The sequence below is a fragment of the Glossina fuscipes genome, unplaced genomic scaffold, assembly GCF_014805625.2.
Source record: "Glossina fuscipes isolate IAEA_lab_2018 unplaced genomic scaffold, Yale_Gfus_2 3, whole genome shotgun sequence".
Taxonomy (NCBI): domain Eukaryota; kingdom Metazoa; phylum Arthropoda; class Insecta; order Diptera; family Glossinidae; genus Glossina; species Glossina fuscipes.
The window spans coordinates 5,011,533-5,029,403 of NW_023998417.1; the positions used below are offsets into that span (position 1 = coordinate 5,011,533).

Below are 17,871 nucleotides of genomic sequence, written 5' to 3' on the forward strand. Positions count from 1 at the left end.
TTATTAAGGCCTTCACAGAAGTATTTTGATTTTTTTACCCTACACCGTGAGAGCACATTAAGTTTGTGCGAATTTGCGCAACATCCAAAAGAACTTGGAATACATTCATCTCTTTTATTATACCGATCAATTCCGGGTCACTTTTCGATTTGATTTAAGCGTGTCTGTGCGTCTGTCCGTCTTGTTATCTTGTACACAGTGGATGGGCCGCAATTTTTAAAATATTTTCCTAAAATTTATTATATTGAAATGTTTTGGCCCAATGACGAATAACTGAAAGTTCTTCGGATCGGACGACTTTTGCGACGACTTGTCATATCACATCTTATATTAAAGAGGGTAGGTTGGCGACGACCTCTGTATATTGAAGAGTCCTTATACGAGGAACTGTAGGTAGTTTGGCGGCGACCTATGTATATTGAAGAGTCCTTATACAAGGAACTGTAGGTAGGTTGGCGATAACTTCTATATATTGAAAAGTCCTTATACGAGTAACTGTAGGTAGGTTGGCGACGACCTCTGTATATTGAAGAGTCCTTATACGAGTAATTGTAGGTAGGTTGGCGTAGAATGTTGAATGGTGGACCGTAGCCCATTATAGTTAGTGTTTTGACTTGATTTTATTTTTGGACATTGCGGTCAAAAATTATTCTGGCGTTCAGCAGACTTGTAAATTCATCATAGAAATGCAAAAACTTTTATTTAATTATAGCATATTTTTGTTTGTTTTATCGAAGCAATCGTTCTCTTATAGCAACTTCTTTTTTTAAGAAAATCATTTCCTCGGATGAGGACGTGTCGAGGAAAATGAGACTAAAATTTCCATGTCGCTGCGCTCCTTTTTGTAGTAACCATTAAAGTGGTTGTCTCTTGCTTGGCTACCTACGGTAATAAAATTGCTTTCAAGTGATGCGCAAGCACGTGACGTTAAGGGATGCATGTTCAAGTTTTTCTTTAGTGGGTGGTGGTAAAAAATACGTTTCTTGAGAAAACGTTAAAACTTTTCTCATACATTCTCATACATACTGTTAGATATATCAAAGATATATATATATATATACGATGGTGAAAAAGGTAAACTTTTGCTGAAAATATAAAGAGTTTTTAGTGCAGAGAGTCAAGTGTTTTTGAATTGTAATATAAAACGTTTTGACTTTCTACACTAGTACAGGTTTCCTTCCCAGTTAAGTTTGTATTTCTAATAATTTTACCGTTAAAAATTTTTTCATATTTCGTGGTAATAAAGAAACGTTAGCGAAAAAAAGAAAAAAAAAAAAAAAGAAGCAAAACAATAACAACAACAACAAGTAGTGAACATACTATAACAACGAATGTACTAAACGAACGAAAAGTCAGTTCACAAAATCAACATAAAAACAGGCAGACATTAATACACGATATGCTTGTGACTTTGTGCTGCATACCGTAGGTAACCGACAGAAACAATGATTTTGCAATAAGTTTCCACAACAGCGATTGCAACGATAACAACAATAACAACAACAACAAGAATACACAATAATAGAGGTAGTAGCAGTCACCAAAACTTATAGTTTCACAGTGTTGTGTGTATGCGCGCGCGCGCGCGCATGTTTATTTTGTATGTATATATATATATATATATATATATATATATATATCTATGTATAGATATGTGTCTCGAAGTAGCATTGTTTCTAATTTATAGAAATACAAAAACCAAAAACGCCAGTAGAGAAAAAAAATTTTTTTTTGGTCTCTAGGTTGACGTGACAAATACACCTGACAACATTTAAAACAAAAAAAAAAAAAAAAAGGAAAAAGAAGTAAAAACCATAACAATAATAATGGCAAAGAAGAATAATATGTGTATGAAATCGAAAAATACCACAAAGCAATGACTTTTTTTATTTTATTTTTTTTTTAGTTTCCGAAAGAAAATAGAAAAAAAATTAGAGCAAAAATAATTATAAACCAAAGTCCGACATAAAAAAAAAAAAAAGGAAAAATAGCGACAGGCAACAATAACAACAAGAACAAAAACAAATGAAAGTTAATTATTGAAACACGAGTAAATCAATGAAAATCATGCTAACCAACAACAAAAATCAAACTAAATTATCATCATCCTCATCATTATGATCATCATCATTCATCATCATCGTCTCTTCTTCATGAAGTATTTAGTTTAACTTTTTGCTAAAGTTTTCGGTTTCTCATCGCTTGCTATTCACACTTTTTATTAGACTAAGCAAGAAAAAAAAAGAAAAAAAAATCTCTAATAAATCAACATAAGAATAAATAAAATTTTCTATAGAAAGAAGTAAAATTAAAAAAAAAAAAAGAGAGCAGTAGTAGATAGAAAACTTTCCAACTTTTCTTCTTTTATTTATTTTTTTTCGTCTACACTAACTAATGACGGAGGGTTTCCAACTAGTGTTGTAAGCTTTTCACTTAAACACTTGCAAACACGGTCCTTTTTAAACTTTATTTATTATAGGATGTAAAAAGTTGTTAGAAAATTAGTAGAAAGAAGAGAAAAAAAAAAAAAAAAAATGAAAACCAAGTAAGTTTTCCAACTCTGTTGTGAAGAGGGGGAACTTTTATCGGAAACCCTAATCTGCATATATATATATATATATATATATCTAGATATATCAATCTCTCTATGCAAGTGTATATGAGAAGAAGAAGAAGAAGACGACGACGACTACGACGATTTCATATCATAAAGACAACGGTCTAAAAATGGGGTAAACGAACGAGAGCAACACAAACATTAGAATAAGATACACTAAGCGCACGAGTGAACGCTCAAATAAAAGAACGGTTTAACATAGATAGATGAACATGCTTATAAATACATGCATACATACATATATATGCGGCTCTTACACGCGGGAACCGCCAAACCTAAATACTAGCCAGCCATACTAACAATAATAATAAAAGCAACACCATCAACCATAAGAATAATCATTGCAACGAAACGAATTTTTAAATACTTTTGCAATATAAAAGTATGTACAAAATATGTAGTTTGTTTGTTTGTTTGATTGTTTGTTTGTTTGCACATGTTCACATATACATTTTATCTCTTCATTCATTCATTCGTTCATTCATATACATACATATGTACATAAAAATATGGCAGTTCTCAAACCAAACAGTAAAACCTCTAAAAAGCCGCATTAATTATTCTCTCTCACAGCAATAATTGCCGCGCATTAATTATTAATTACATTCCACACCAATAGAAGATGCATTAGTAGTGTTTAGATAAGTACGTAGGCGCGACGTACGTAATGGCATAATTTTAAGCCATTTAATATATATAGACGAGTGAAGGTGCGCACCGCGCTATATATGGAAATTGAAATGGTATAGTTTATGTATGACAAGTCAATGCTTAGACAGGCAAACATATTTCCAATCGGATAGATAGAGGCTCTGCTCAGTGCATTCCGATGTGTGATGTTGCATGGGGAGGGGGGGTATCAAAAGTGTTTCGTCCTCTCAATTGTACTTCATTTTAAATTAATGTTCGTGTATAGCGCACGCGCACGCAATGGGCCATCTATAATTTGTGCATTTCTAATGAAAATATTTTTTTTATATTTGCAATATTTTCTTAATATTTAATTTTATTATTTATTATTATATTATTTTACATTTAATTTATTGTTGACGATAATTCTCGCTTCATAGGCAGTGCATCCAATCAGGGATTTCTTTGCGATCTTTTTTTTTTTTTTTTTTAGTTATAAAATTTACAGAAGGAAGGACTTATAAGATTTATATAAAAATTTTTCGCATAATTTGCTGAAAAAGTATTGTTTATGCAATAATCAGTTATTCGCTTAAAAAGTGTTTCCACTGTTGCGGCATTATCCACATTGGTTTTTATATCTATTAACCGAAAGATATGAAGATTTTTGAAAAAATTGTAATCGCAATAAATTAAAAATGCGATAAAAATGATTTGTACATGTGTGAATGTTTGAAAGTTTTTGTAACCACAATAACTAACGCTGGCTTACTAACATCTTTCCGATTGCATTATACGGTCGTTTGGTTAAGTTTTCGAAAGTTTATAATAAGCGATGCAACATCCAATACTAAAAGGAGCTAAAAAAAAATTTATTAATAAATTAAGATATGCTATTCTGTTAGTGCGCTAACCTTACTAGTGTCAGTGCTCCTTTTGTTTTTTTTTTTCCTTTTCGAAAACATTGAATACAAAGCGGCCGCTGTCTCATGTTTCTAATCGAAAAGGGCTTTGGCTGTCATTTCACATCCGCTCTGGTCTTCGATTACGTGAATCCCGTTTGTAGCCGGGAAAAATATATTCGTTGAAAATCCGATTAAACTCTGTCCACCTGTGTTAATGACCCCGCAAGTTATAGATACATTTTCTTAATCTGCCTTCGATTTTAATTCTACTTAACTATGTTCGTCTACGTTAAAGACTATGCTTGTTATATATGTTTTCCTAATCAGCGTAAGATTTTGATTCGATTAAACTATGTCCACGTGCGGTAAAGATCCCGCAAATTTTACATATACCTTCTTAATCAGCCTATGATTTTGATTCGATTTAACTATGTTCGCCTACGTTAAAGACTTCCTAAGTTTTATATATATTTTCTTAATCAGCCTATGATTTTTTGATTCGACTTAACTGTGACCGCCTTTGCAGAACGATGATGGCAGCAAAAAGTTGATAGAGAAACTTGAAACAAATGCTTTGAACTTTTTGATACGAAACAGAGATGCGACAAGCCTAGGCGATCAAACAACAGTAATAGAAATGCAGAAAGATATAACTCGGAAACTGCAATAGAGAAGTTTACGCGACGCCAAATATAGGCAAAATTAACTTTCAGCTACAGTTTATAGGAATTAAGAGATGTCGCTCTAAAATTTCTTTTAAGAAAATCCCTGTAAGATCTACTCACATGTTATTGGGTTTTGAAAGACTAGAATCATAACAAAGAATCAGATAAATCTACTTAAAGCTAGAAGAGAGGCCGCTTTAAATACGGTAGCGAACTCGTCGTCTTCTAAAGGGGCCAACTCAGGTATACAGCCTTCGTCTAAAGTTTCTGTAGGTCGTTAAAAATTTTTTAGAAAGCTTTTCGTACATCATCCATCAAATTCCATTGCTAATTACAAATGCCAAAAAAAATTCAAAAGAGTTCGACTCGACAATGCTTTAAACATATATTTTTTCCTTCTGCTTAAATGTTGATTAAAGTTTTCTAAAGTAGAAAGAGACTACCTGGCTGGCTATTAAATTTACTCCGACTAGCACAGAATTTGAAACAACTAACCCTCTCCCCAAAGAAACATTGTTTTTTGTTTTCTTCATTAACGTTCGCGCAGCAAATAAATGCCTGAAGGGATATCCCGAACTCATATAAACTTCAATAAGCTTTTTGGGGGCTAATTTTCTTGAAAACATTTTTTATTCGAAAAGATTAAATTACTTTGGATTAGCGATTAAAATTGATGAAATGTTTATTTGTATTATAAATTGTATAATATATAAAAACTATCTACATAAACTTACCATTACTGACATACTTAACCGATTTTATTTATTTATATTCTCTTTATTTCAATTGTTTGAAAAAAAAAAAACAAAAAAAAAAACAATCTAAAATATAGTGCTGCGAAAAATGCCGACATGTTGTTGGTATTTGCTATGACTTTAAATGCGAAGCTTTAGTGAAAAATTTAAAAAAAAAAAAGAAAAAAAAACACCGCAAAAAAGTGTTGCTATTACAAATTATTATTATGTATTTTGTTGTTCATTTCTTGTACAATTACAATACACAACGCACACACTAACACACCTATTGTATACATATCCATATAGGCATACACACTTACACTAATATATAGTTTACACGCACCTCTGTTGCGAAATGACTCAACAACCGCTAAGAAGATTACCACAGAAGCAAAGGAAAGAAAAAAAAAATATATATATATATATACATACATATTATGCATATGTATATAAAGAGAACACAAGAACAAAAAAGAAAAATTGAATAGAAAATAACAAAGATTCAATTATAGGGTTAAAAAGGAGATTTCAACGATCGATTTCTCAACCGTATAGTAGTAGTAGTAGTAGTTAGTAATCAGTTTTTATTGATATTGATTATTCCATTTCAATGGGTGAAAATGCTAAGATTAGAACGCAATTGATTTTCTCATCCATTGCAATCGCGTACAGATTGTGTATGAATTTTATGAATGTGGGAAAGTGACTTTTACGATACAAGATAGTTTTTATTTTGATCATTTTTTTTTTTAAATATTCATCAAGATGCAGAATTTCTTTAAGCTTTTGTATGCGTGTGTATGTATGTATGTATAGGTATATGTCCGCAAAAGCTTAGTAGTATGCCCTCGTAACGCAAATGATAATAAGTATAAAAACGTAACTAAATCTTATGTATTATAATTCAAGCAACAACAAAATTAAGATATCAGCTTTTAATTATCATTCTATGCGATTGAGTCTACATATCAGCGGAAGGAGGAGTAGTGCAACTTACAAATTGCGTTCTAAAAAATTATTGAGAAATCGGTCTACTAGTTTTTTGCCGACGTATTTCCGCCATATCCTAAGGAACTAACGAAATGTTATAAAATTTTTACCGCAATCTTCCCTCCTCTTATCCATCTTTGGAATTTTTTATAATACCATATATATATATATATATAATAACATGATATGTGTATATATTGGATGTTTGCAAAAATTTTGATCATTCTTTCATTTGAAAAAGTCATTTATTGTGGAAAATTGGAGCAATATATCAAATATATCGAAGAAATTTTCATTATTTTCTACAATATTTTATATAATTTTTGGCAACATGACAATACCATGTCAAAAGAGATTATATTGGTTTTGCAGCGGTCCACCTACTCATCTATTTTCGCATTTCTTTAACATCTGGCGGAATCGCGGTCCAGCTAAGCCAACGTTGGCTGCCCAGATCTGAACAAGTGGTAATCAGAAGGCGCCTTGTCTGCGTGGCAGAACTTCTTATTTGACCTGCAAGAGCGTAGCTCGGATAACTCTTGCACCGAGCAGCCAAAAAATGTCATTTTCAGTTAATTCGCGTCACCGCTTTTAATGAGATACGATGGAGCAACATTGTCATAAGGCTCTGAACGTGCTTAGCGGAATTTGGAATTTGAAAGAAGAATAAAAATTTGGAGCGTTCTATGATTAGCATAGGCGTACGCTGAATAAGAACCAATAATATTAAATGGAAGATTGTTGTTTTGTATGTACAGAGGAAGGTCAAGACCATCAAATTCAACCGTTATGTTTATTGGTATTTGCCATTCCTCCATCATTTTTATCCGTAGAAGTCGCTGATCATAATTTTTGCAAACATATATATATATAATAATAATAATAATATAATATATAATATATTTAATTGCTTAATATAGCGTTCAAAAAGTAAGATCAATATTCAAGTAAATATATAGAGAACTTCGAGCGAACGATTGAACGGTGAAACCGCAACAAAATTAGGTTTCTTTCTGATGATAGTTTTTAGTTTCCTTTTTTGCTTTATTTCTTTGAATTTTTTTCATTTTTTTTATAAACATGCCTTGTATGCTGCACATTTTCTCCAACGTCACACTTCATGGTAAATAGTATAGCTATAAATTTTTGGTTTGTTTTCTTTCTTATAATGCAAAGCGTGACTTCTCGTTTTTTCTACAAGGCAGAATCCGGCATATATAATATTTAACGAATGCATTAAAAATTTCCAATCAACTTTTTTTTTTCAATTTCATTCGCGTTGTTAAAAATTTGTGTGACCTGGCATGAAAAAAGGCAAGGTGTGTCCAGTTGAACTACTTTCGGACTTCCTGTGCGCCAGTTATAATCGTGTTAATCGTTAGCAGTAACAAGTATGTAATTAGTCGTTTCGGCAGTTTACTCATTACGCGGGATGATTTTTCTGTCCAAGACCATCAAGTCATAAAAATCACATGGTGTTAATCGAGCCTTTGTCGCTGTTTGCGCAATTTCATCGATTTTATGCTACGATCTATTTAACACATGGCTATCACATGTGGCATGGCTCAATTTCATTTTGTTCCAGCAGCGACTCGCAGATAGAAATTCAGTTAGTTCACTATTCATATTGAGCTTCTTTTTGTATTCATATTAATTTAATTTTTTTTTGTACAATGTTTTGCTTTAATACAATCTCATAAGATAAAGCCTTATGGCTTTGCTCAATTTTTTGATGAATTTCATAGACTTTATCAACGATTGGCCGATCAAAGCGTAGTTCGTCTTTAACGTCGTCTTTACCAGAACAGAGATAAACAAACCGCCTGCTTGTTGTTGAATTTGATAAATCAATCCAAACCAGAAGAACACCATCAACTTATCCACAAGCTTGTAAAGTCTTCTGTGTTTTGAAGTGAGATTGAAAAAGTAAGAGAGTTATATTCGACGGGGGCCGACTCTCGCATACTACCTACTACCATGTTTTTCTCATTCTACTCTCCACGTTACTTTTTTCGAGTAACGAGTAAAAATTAAAACATTTTTGTTAAGAAAACTGAGGTGCAATCAGTTCACGGTCCATTGCGGGCTTCTGGTCTAACCTACTCGGCCAATTTAGAATACCAACCCGCGTGGAGAAACTTTCAATCTTTCTACCAAATTTGTAGTCGAGATCTTTATTGTTGCGATCAGGAGAATGCCAACAGTACACACCACTCAGGCGGACAGACATGGCTAAATCAAGTCAGAATGTCATGTTGGTCAAGGCTTTATAGGGCCTCTGAAGCTTCCTTTTGAATGCTACATCTATTTTGGAAAAAAAATAAAATAAGTAGACAGTGTCTTACAGTGATGGGCATAAAAATAAGTGCATAAGTGCAAATCTAGATTACTCTCAAAACGCACTTTTCTAGCCCATAATCCCTTCTTTTTTTTTTATATATCTATAAATTCTCATTTTTGACAAGCGCTAGCTAGAATTTGACTTAATCAAGACTTGATATACTAACGTGTTTTGCCTGACCCAAGGGCGAACTCTACTGAAAATGGCTCGAGTCAAAGCACTTTTACGATCACTTCACATAAAATGTCTCGGCTCGGAAAGTGCTTAGGGTAGGATAGGATAGGGTATTTAGTGGTGGGCCGTGGCCCATTATTTATTTTATTTATTTTATTTTTTTTTTTTGTTGCTTTTACTTATTTTATTATATTAACGTGTATTGATATTTATCTGGGTCGACTTGAATGAATGAAAAAATCATCATATTAGAAAAAGCAATTAAATATTCCGTATTGTGCTTTTACTTACTATTACTAATGCAACTATATATGTGAAATTATTTTAACATATTCAAGCTTTTAAAAGTTTATTACTTGAGGTTATAATACACTTTCAAAACTTCTAATTAACAACTTAAACTCAATTTAACATTTAACTCTCAACTATACGTTTCATGATTTTAATTTTTCTTTATATAATAATGATAATAATAATAATAGTGATTTTTTTTCTGCTTATAACAATAATGAGTCATAAGACAACAATTACATGCGCGAGTGTTCAATACGTTAATAGTGTACTTTACTCTCTTTTTGCGGCTTAGGCGTGTCAGTAAGTGCATATATATATGTAATGCATATGTGTATGCATAGGTGTCTATGTGTTTGTGTGTTTGCGTTTGTGTGTTTCTGTGTAAGCAAGCATACTGAAAGAGGGACTTTCTAAATTGTTACCAATTTCAAGACACAATCGTACAATACCCCAAAAGCAGCTGGCTGTTAATGTATGTGTTATTTATTCTTATTGCGGTTCGCAAATTTTTTTTCTCCTTCTTCTACGGCTGTCGGTAGAGCGATTCATTTAAAGACGGTATCAATAACGAATTTTTTTTAAATTTTTTTTTCTTTTGTTTTTCTTTTTTTGTTTTTTTTTTTCATTAGAGCACATTACTGTTTTTTGGACAGTTCTCTCTCTTGCTTCCATACCGAGTTATAATATTTGGCGTAGCGTATATTCTTACGCTTCATTAAGTTTTTAGCGCAATTGGTTTTTCGATAATTGAAAAAAAAAAAGAAAAAAAAAAAACAAATTAAGAATAACGAAAGAAGACGTCATGCTTAAGGCCATTAGTATATAGATATAGATAAGACATAAGTTCCCAATTTATGTTGCGCTTTACATTAGGTTAAGAAAGTTGCTTTCATTATTATTAAAGCGAAGCCATATAAAGAAGTTTATTAGAAAAAAACATGCTTAGAGCGGGTGGGTAGACGATTGACCTCCATCAAAACATTTTTCTTCCTAACAACGAATGAACTTTTTTTCTACTTACTGTTACTGTTGAATACTATGTCCATGTGTTCTTTACTACAACTTGAAAGTTATTAACAAGAATATCTTCTTTATCAATACTAGGTCCTTCGGAAAGCAGAGAATAATTTTAAATTTAACGCAGTCAATGCAAGGAAAGCTTCGTCTTGTCATTTCAATTATCTCACCAATCGAAACTCAAATCCTTCTATCCGCCAGTCTTCTGGCCAGAAGACTGCTTCATCTTATGCTTAAGTTAATATAAATCTGATGCGATCTCTGATAACTTTTAATTTGATATGGCAAAAGGACTTGCAAGCAGTAGATCTGCAAAAAGTAGACTTGTGTGATCCAAATTCCCTATCGTTAATTGTATTGCTCAATTGCTCCTATGTAAATTAATTTCCATCATAAAATATGAAAAAGCCCTTTTTCCGAAGGGCTTACTACTGATGAGGTACCTTATATACGGGGTGGGTCTAAGGATACATATTTTCTCCACTTATATCAAATTACTATCTTCAGCATAAAACATTACCAAGTCGGTCGTTTTGAAATATTTCATAAGTATTCTTATATGCGGTGATATCCAAAAAGTAGACCCACATGGCCCGATTTCGGTAAGGCTGATTTCTTCATCAATTTACTATTACGAGCTAATTTTCATCATGAAATATTGATAATTAGACTTTTTTCCCACATAAAGATTCAGTTTTTGTAGGATCGGTTGTAGGAGACGCAATTCAAAGAATTGTTCCAGCCGCTCCAAAGTTTCAACACCAATTTAGAATGTCAAGATACCATTTTTATGACACTTTTGTCAAGAAATTTTGTCAATGACAAATTTTTACTTATAACTATTTTTCAGAATAAGGCGTTATATGGGGAGCGGTCGAAAAAGCGAACCGATTCGAAACATTTTTAAAAGGCTTCGTCGCAGGGTCAAAGCTTGCCAGTCAGTTTTATCAAAATATCTCAAAAATTTCGACTTTTAACTTGAACACAAATTTACATTGACTGACAGGCAGAAAATGATTCTAAATCAATCGGTATAATAAAAGGTATAGTAAAACAGTATGATAACAGGCTACGTTTAAAGATGACCTCAGCAGTCCATATAATGTAATTTATGGATAACGAGAAAGATAACTCACCGTTTTATGGCTGTAGCTTCTTCACTTCACGTTGTACTGTAGGCGTTTGTCATTTGACCAATTTGATCTGTTTGCAAGACACATTTCCAATGTCCTATACGCATAGAGGAGATCCTTTTAATGATTATGGTCACATATAAAGAAAGAAGAAAAGGCTCACCTAAAACATCGGCCGATCGAATGCTGCTAATTAAATTTCATAAATCTTCGTCTCGATGGTACTTTCTAAAGCCAATTCTAACATATCGGTTAGAGACTGAAAGGATATATAAGAGGCATAAATAACTATTTATCGTAATATTGCTGGCTACGATTACGTCTAAGCAACAACTCTGCTGGACAACACGGCCCCGGGTTAGACCCCGAAAGGAAACGTTCGTTTTATTACAAATAGAACGCTGTTCTCTTACGGGTAAAGGGGTCTATCTAATAGTTGACGTTGGCAACCAAAGATGTTACCAATCAAAAGTTTTCTTAGCTGCTTTTTACTATTTTACGTAGCTTCTCTCTCCCGTTCTTTATGTTTTTTTTCATTTTTTTTAACCCTCCTCTTTTTTGTAAGGCGCATATCTCTGGCATTTTGTTTTGCTGCAAATCTGCTTAAGAATGTATAAAAATAGATATTACGTCTGCTTCTCAATGCTTGTCTGTCTGCCTGCCTGCCTGCTTGACTGCCGGAATGGCTTGCATGGCTCATCCCTAATGCTGTTAATGTGCGCATACATTTATATGCACATATGCGTACTCTTGTGTTTTGTTGTTAGTGTGCGTGTTTAAAGTATTTTTAACCATTCATTTATTAAATGTCATCGTCTCTCTGCTCTTTTCGGATTTTTTTTTTTTTTGTTTATTTTTTCTACACTCTTGTTAATAATAATGTGTACACACTGAAGGAGTGTAACATACATACACGATGCACAAATAAACATCTTTATGCAGCACACAGGCTTATGTGCATATATATATATAAGCAAATACTTAGCTGGTGCTAAAAAGGAGTTGGCTTCACTTGTCACTTTTCATTTTGTTAGTATACGAAAAAAAAAAAAAAAAAAAAATAGAATTGAGAATTAACGTGCACAGATCGTTTCCCTTGTCACTCCTCTCCAAATACCCCCCCCCCCCTTCCCCCACCTCCCCCAGCGGTCATCCACTAATCCCCAACTATTTATTACATTTGCTTGTCACACTTCATAAACATTTGTTGAGTACATTTATTTATAATTTATTTAAACTTTTCTTCTTTATTTATTTATTTATTTTTTTTTTTTTCTCATTTATTGATAAATCATTTTGTACTTTATATGGAAAGTGGGGAGGAAGAGAGAATATCGAGTCTCTGTGTTTTTTTTTTGTTTTGTTTTTTCCTTTATACATATATTATATTATACTTTTAGCCAATTGCGTATGTAATTCTTATTTACGACTATTATCGAGTTGTCGGTTATGCCTTATTAGGGTTTTCAAAAAAAAAAAAAAAAAAAGAAGCAATCGTTTGCCAAAATGAGAAAGTGTTTAATCAGCCTGTGTGTGTGTGTGTGTGTGTGTGTGTCATTTAGTTCCTCAATTGTCGGAGGCCAACTGTTTACACATGTTTGTTTGTTTATTTGTTTATTTATTCGTATTTTGCAATAAGTTATTATTGCTTTACAATACGCATTATATGTATGTTGTTGCTGTTGCTATATTGTTGTTGTGCACGTATTATTACTTTAACATTCGCTGCTGTGTTTGCCAAATTTGTCATTTTGAAAGTTGTGACTTTATAGGAAGATTTTATTATTATTGTCTTTTTTTTTTTTTATTACCGGGGCGTTAACGTCTTTGTTGGTCGTCTGTCTCGGGCATTTCATACATTTATTTATATATATATATATATATATAATTGTGTTTCTTTCGTATAGAAATAACACACACATTATATTTTCAAGTTTTGTCGGGCGGGTTATTACTTGATGAAGTGATGTTGTTTGTGTGTAATGTAAATAATATTGCGTGCCTTTCGGCTGTTGGCCGATTGGATAGCTCGCTGGAAGCGATCCAGTCATATTCTCAGCTGATGTCATCGTTCGTAATTGAAATTTTGTTGCTTTTTTTTTTTGTTTTGTTTTTTTTTTTTTTTTTGTTTCTTCGCACATTATTATCCATTTATTTGCGGGTGTCCGTACGAACGCAACCCGCCTCTTTAAGTCTTATTAAATATTGTATTTATTTATTTTTCAATATACTTGTTTCTCTGGGCATACTTAAGAAGCAGCATGATATTCGTGTTTATGTGAGTTTGAATGTATGTGAATTGTTTTTCAATTATCAAAAAAAAAAAGCTTACGAAGAAGAAGAATCTAGTAAATGAATCAGCCCAACCTAAAAAGTCTTGTTTTGTTTTTTTTTGTTTTTTTAGTAATACTTCGTTTAAAATAAAAGTTTCGCAAATACTTGTTCCATAAATTTTTAATTCCGTAAATGGATAGGCGCACGGAATCAAGTACATACCCTACAACTATTATTGGCATAAAGTATATAAAGTTTGTGAAGATGTATGTGTGTAATACTCAGAAGAGCTTAAGATAAGTTCCACGATTATATTGTACCCCATACCAGTTTTTTGTGCAGGGCGTATTAAGTTTGTGCCTATGTCTGATGGCGGCCCAGGTACTTTTTGTGTCCAACTTGTGGGCGGCCCAGATAGTTTTTGAAATATTTTGAAAGAAATTTGATGCGCGCAGGTATTTTTTTGGCCCAACGTTGAATCCTATTGAAAATGGATTGTATCGAATCATTTTTGGTTATCATCAGCCCTCATATAACGTCTTGTTTGGAAAAAATTGCTAATTTTCTAAATTTTTTTGAGCAAAACCCGTAAAGTAGTCTTTGGTACTTGAGAAGAACTTGTACTTGTAAAGAACTGAAACAAATATCGTATAAGAAGCCATGTCCATGTTAGCTATACCCAACATTAAGGAACGTCCGGTCACGCCATATCCAAATCATTTTCTAACAGTTACCTCTTGTAATGTCAGGTTATCGCTAATATACGAGTGCGATCGTCTCGAGTATCTGATAATATGCAAATTCATACTGCACTTAGAGCGAGGATTTTTTTATTCCATCGCTTTCTCGATTCCGGGATAAAATTTTATTTCTTGCATTTTCCAAAATCTAAAAGTTTGAAAGCCCAAACAAGCGGATAAACGATAGATTGAATTACTCAAGAATCTCGAGCTTTACACCTTAGCAGCGGCTGAGCTGGAAGCCATAAACTATATCAATTTGTAAAATTTGTACATATCGGACCCCGTGGTAAGGCCGGCTGTCATATAAATTGCAAATCAATTAACATGCCCATAATCCAAACGGAGCTTCGACCTTGGTGAATCTTTAAATGGCATTCCGTCCAGAGTGGTTAAAGACCTTCTCGGCAATGAAAAACATTTTTTGACATGCCCCCATAATCCAAAGGGAGCTTCGACCTTGGTGAATCTTTAAATGGCATTCCGTCCAGAAAGTGCGTTTCGGAAATGAAAAACACATTTTTTGGTAAAATTAAACTTCGGTCCTTAGGTCTTACTGATTGATGTGTTCATATAAATTTCATTTTATGATCCTCCCCTTCCATATGTTTAAGCATAGAACGTAAACGGCAAACATTACGGGGAAAAGTGTCTCGGCGGATGCATGCTTAGATGGAAAGTTTCTAGATTCCGTATAAGATTTACAAAGTACTTATTAAATCTAAATTATCCGAGATCAAAGTAGAACGAATGTTCAACATTCGTATATAACTTAGTGTTTAGTTACACTTATTCGTTTTCCTATTTTAATATTCTTTCACTTTATCATAGTTTTCGTAATTTATATATGTGGCAAGCATTTGCGTCTATGCAATATATAATGGAGGAGCCAGTAAGTCGTAATCCCGCTGGCATTAAATCACATTACATTTATATATATATTTGGTTGTATGTGCGCGCGCTTAGACTTTTTCTTTTTAATTAATATTTGATACAATTTACCGATAGATAAATAGATGGTAGTTTTCATTATAAAAATTATCTAAATTTATTGTTACGTATCGTCGTACGCTCAGCTTAAACATCATATTTATTAGTTTTTATTTTCTTCATATTCATCGTCGGTCGGTATATTATTAACGGATGACTAAAAATGTTTCGCATGTATTTCTTGTGGATATATCTCGTGTAAGGAGTGGAGTAGAGTGGAGTGGAGTGGAGTGGAGTGGAGTGGAGCGGATCTATTTTCTATGTGCGCATTAATGTGTTTTGCGTAAATGCATTATCGTTTATGGAGGAGACTTGTGTTCAACGGACTTGATCAACTTATTTTTTTTTGCTGCTTATAATGAACTAAAAATGTCTAAATTTTATAAGCTTTAAAATTTTCTTTTATAATAAATTTGGCTAATTTTCTATTATTAATAATGACCGGAAGATATGCATGCGGTCTCACCATCCAAACGGACTGCCAGGCAAAATCAGTTATATTTACATAAATCAGAAAAAAAAAAAGAAAAGGAAAACAACTCATCGCACGCTATACAACTATAACGTTCAGTGAGAGTTTACCGAACGAACAAATATATATGTATGCATAGCTATAAACAAAAAAAAAATAAATAAAATTATGATATATATTTGTATCTGTAAAGCCTTAACAATATCGTATCATGCACATGATTAATTATTTTAATACATTTTTAATAGTTTCCTTTCATTGTTGTTGTTATATTATATATATATATATATTTATATATATATATATATTTTTTTTCATCATTTTTCTTTTATTATTATTATTTTATGATGATTGTGGTTCAATTTCCAAACTTAATACTTTCTCCCTTCTCTTATATATATATATATATATAATGTGTGTGAGTGTGTGCATATAGATGCCAATCTGAACTGAAAGCAAAGAACAATATTACGATTTGGACAGCATGAAAAAAATACTATATTAATTATGAAACTCACTGATGACAGCGTACAGTTAACGTACATCAGATATATATATATATATATATATATATAGACATCAGCGAACAGCAGGATTGTTGATAGGCACAATTACTACTTTGTAATATTTACTTTAAGTAAGTGAAATCATTATTAAACGACTCTATGATATATGTTTAATCTTCCAACATATAAGGTATAGCGAATGGCATACATTTTAAGTAGGTTGGTCAATGTGTGTGACTTCATTTCTAATCAAATGAATTAATTAAATTGTAGTATGAAAAAAAAAAAAGAAAAAAGAAGCTAACGACGAAAATGCCAGAAAGCAAAATAAAGGAAAGATTTTGACAATACCAGTTGACACGAAAAAGTTTCCACATTGACGCTACTACGTCAATAAGATGAAAAACTCTCTCTAGATATTTCCATTTTTTTTTTTTTTTTTTCTTTTTTTTTTGAGACAATTTTGCATTACACATAAGAAGAAAGCTAAGGAATTTTTCATATCCAACATTGAAGACTGTCACCCCTTTGAGTAAAGACTTACCTCCCGCACGAATGTTTGTGTTCGAGAGTTTCAAAAATTGATATACCTGCTCGAACTTCAGCACAGTTAATTTTTATATCAAATTAATATTACGGGCCAACTTCTATCATAGCAACTTAAGTCATAAACTTTTCTCCCCTAAAAAACCGAAATATTCGTGAAAATCCCTACATGGGATTAAGATCTAAATATAAGCGTGAATGATCCAAGTTTTCTAGAATTAAATTTTAATGAGTTAATTTTCATCATGACATATTAAAATGTAGACTCCTCTGCCCTATAAAGGATCGAATTTCGTAAAAGTCCTTATATAGAATACGATCCAAAAAATCGGTTGAAATCGGTTGAAATCGGTGCAAATTTTCTTTTTCATCTTAAATTACTATTATGATCTGATTTTCATCATGAAGCATTGAAAATTGTTTGTGTGATATGAACTTGTCAGTTTTCGTTTTATGACAGGGGTTTCAAAAAATTGCCCCAGTCGGTCCAAAGTGTTGCCACCAATATAGTATGCCGAAATGCGATTACTTAATCAATTTTTGTCGAAAAATTTTGAAGGTTGCAAGTTTTTCCCTACACAACGGTCGAAAAAGTGAAAAAGTTCCCAACCATTTTCAATAGCGTTTGTCCTTGGGTCAGAGACAATGTCAGTGTACCGAATTTCATCAAGATATGTCAAAAATTTCAACCTCCTAACTTGAACACAAATTTACGTGGACAGACGGACGGACAATTAGAGCTAGATAGGTCAATTCAAAATCATTTCCTCCCCGTTCGTTCAGAAAATGATTCTGAATCGATCGCCGCTTTAATAAAAGACGGATATATCTTGTCTCCTC

At 32.5% G+C, this 17,871-nt stretch overlaps 1 protein-coding gene across 3 annotated transcripts in view; it reads left to right on the forward strand.

The window, feature by feature from the left end:
* The window catches only part of LOC119634822 (205 kDa microtubule-associated protein), a 44,185-nt gene that overhangs the window by 23,414 nt on the left and 2,900 nt on the right, over positions 1-17,871 (forward strand). The window lies entirely within an intron of this gene.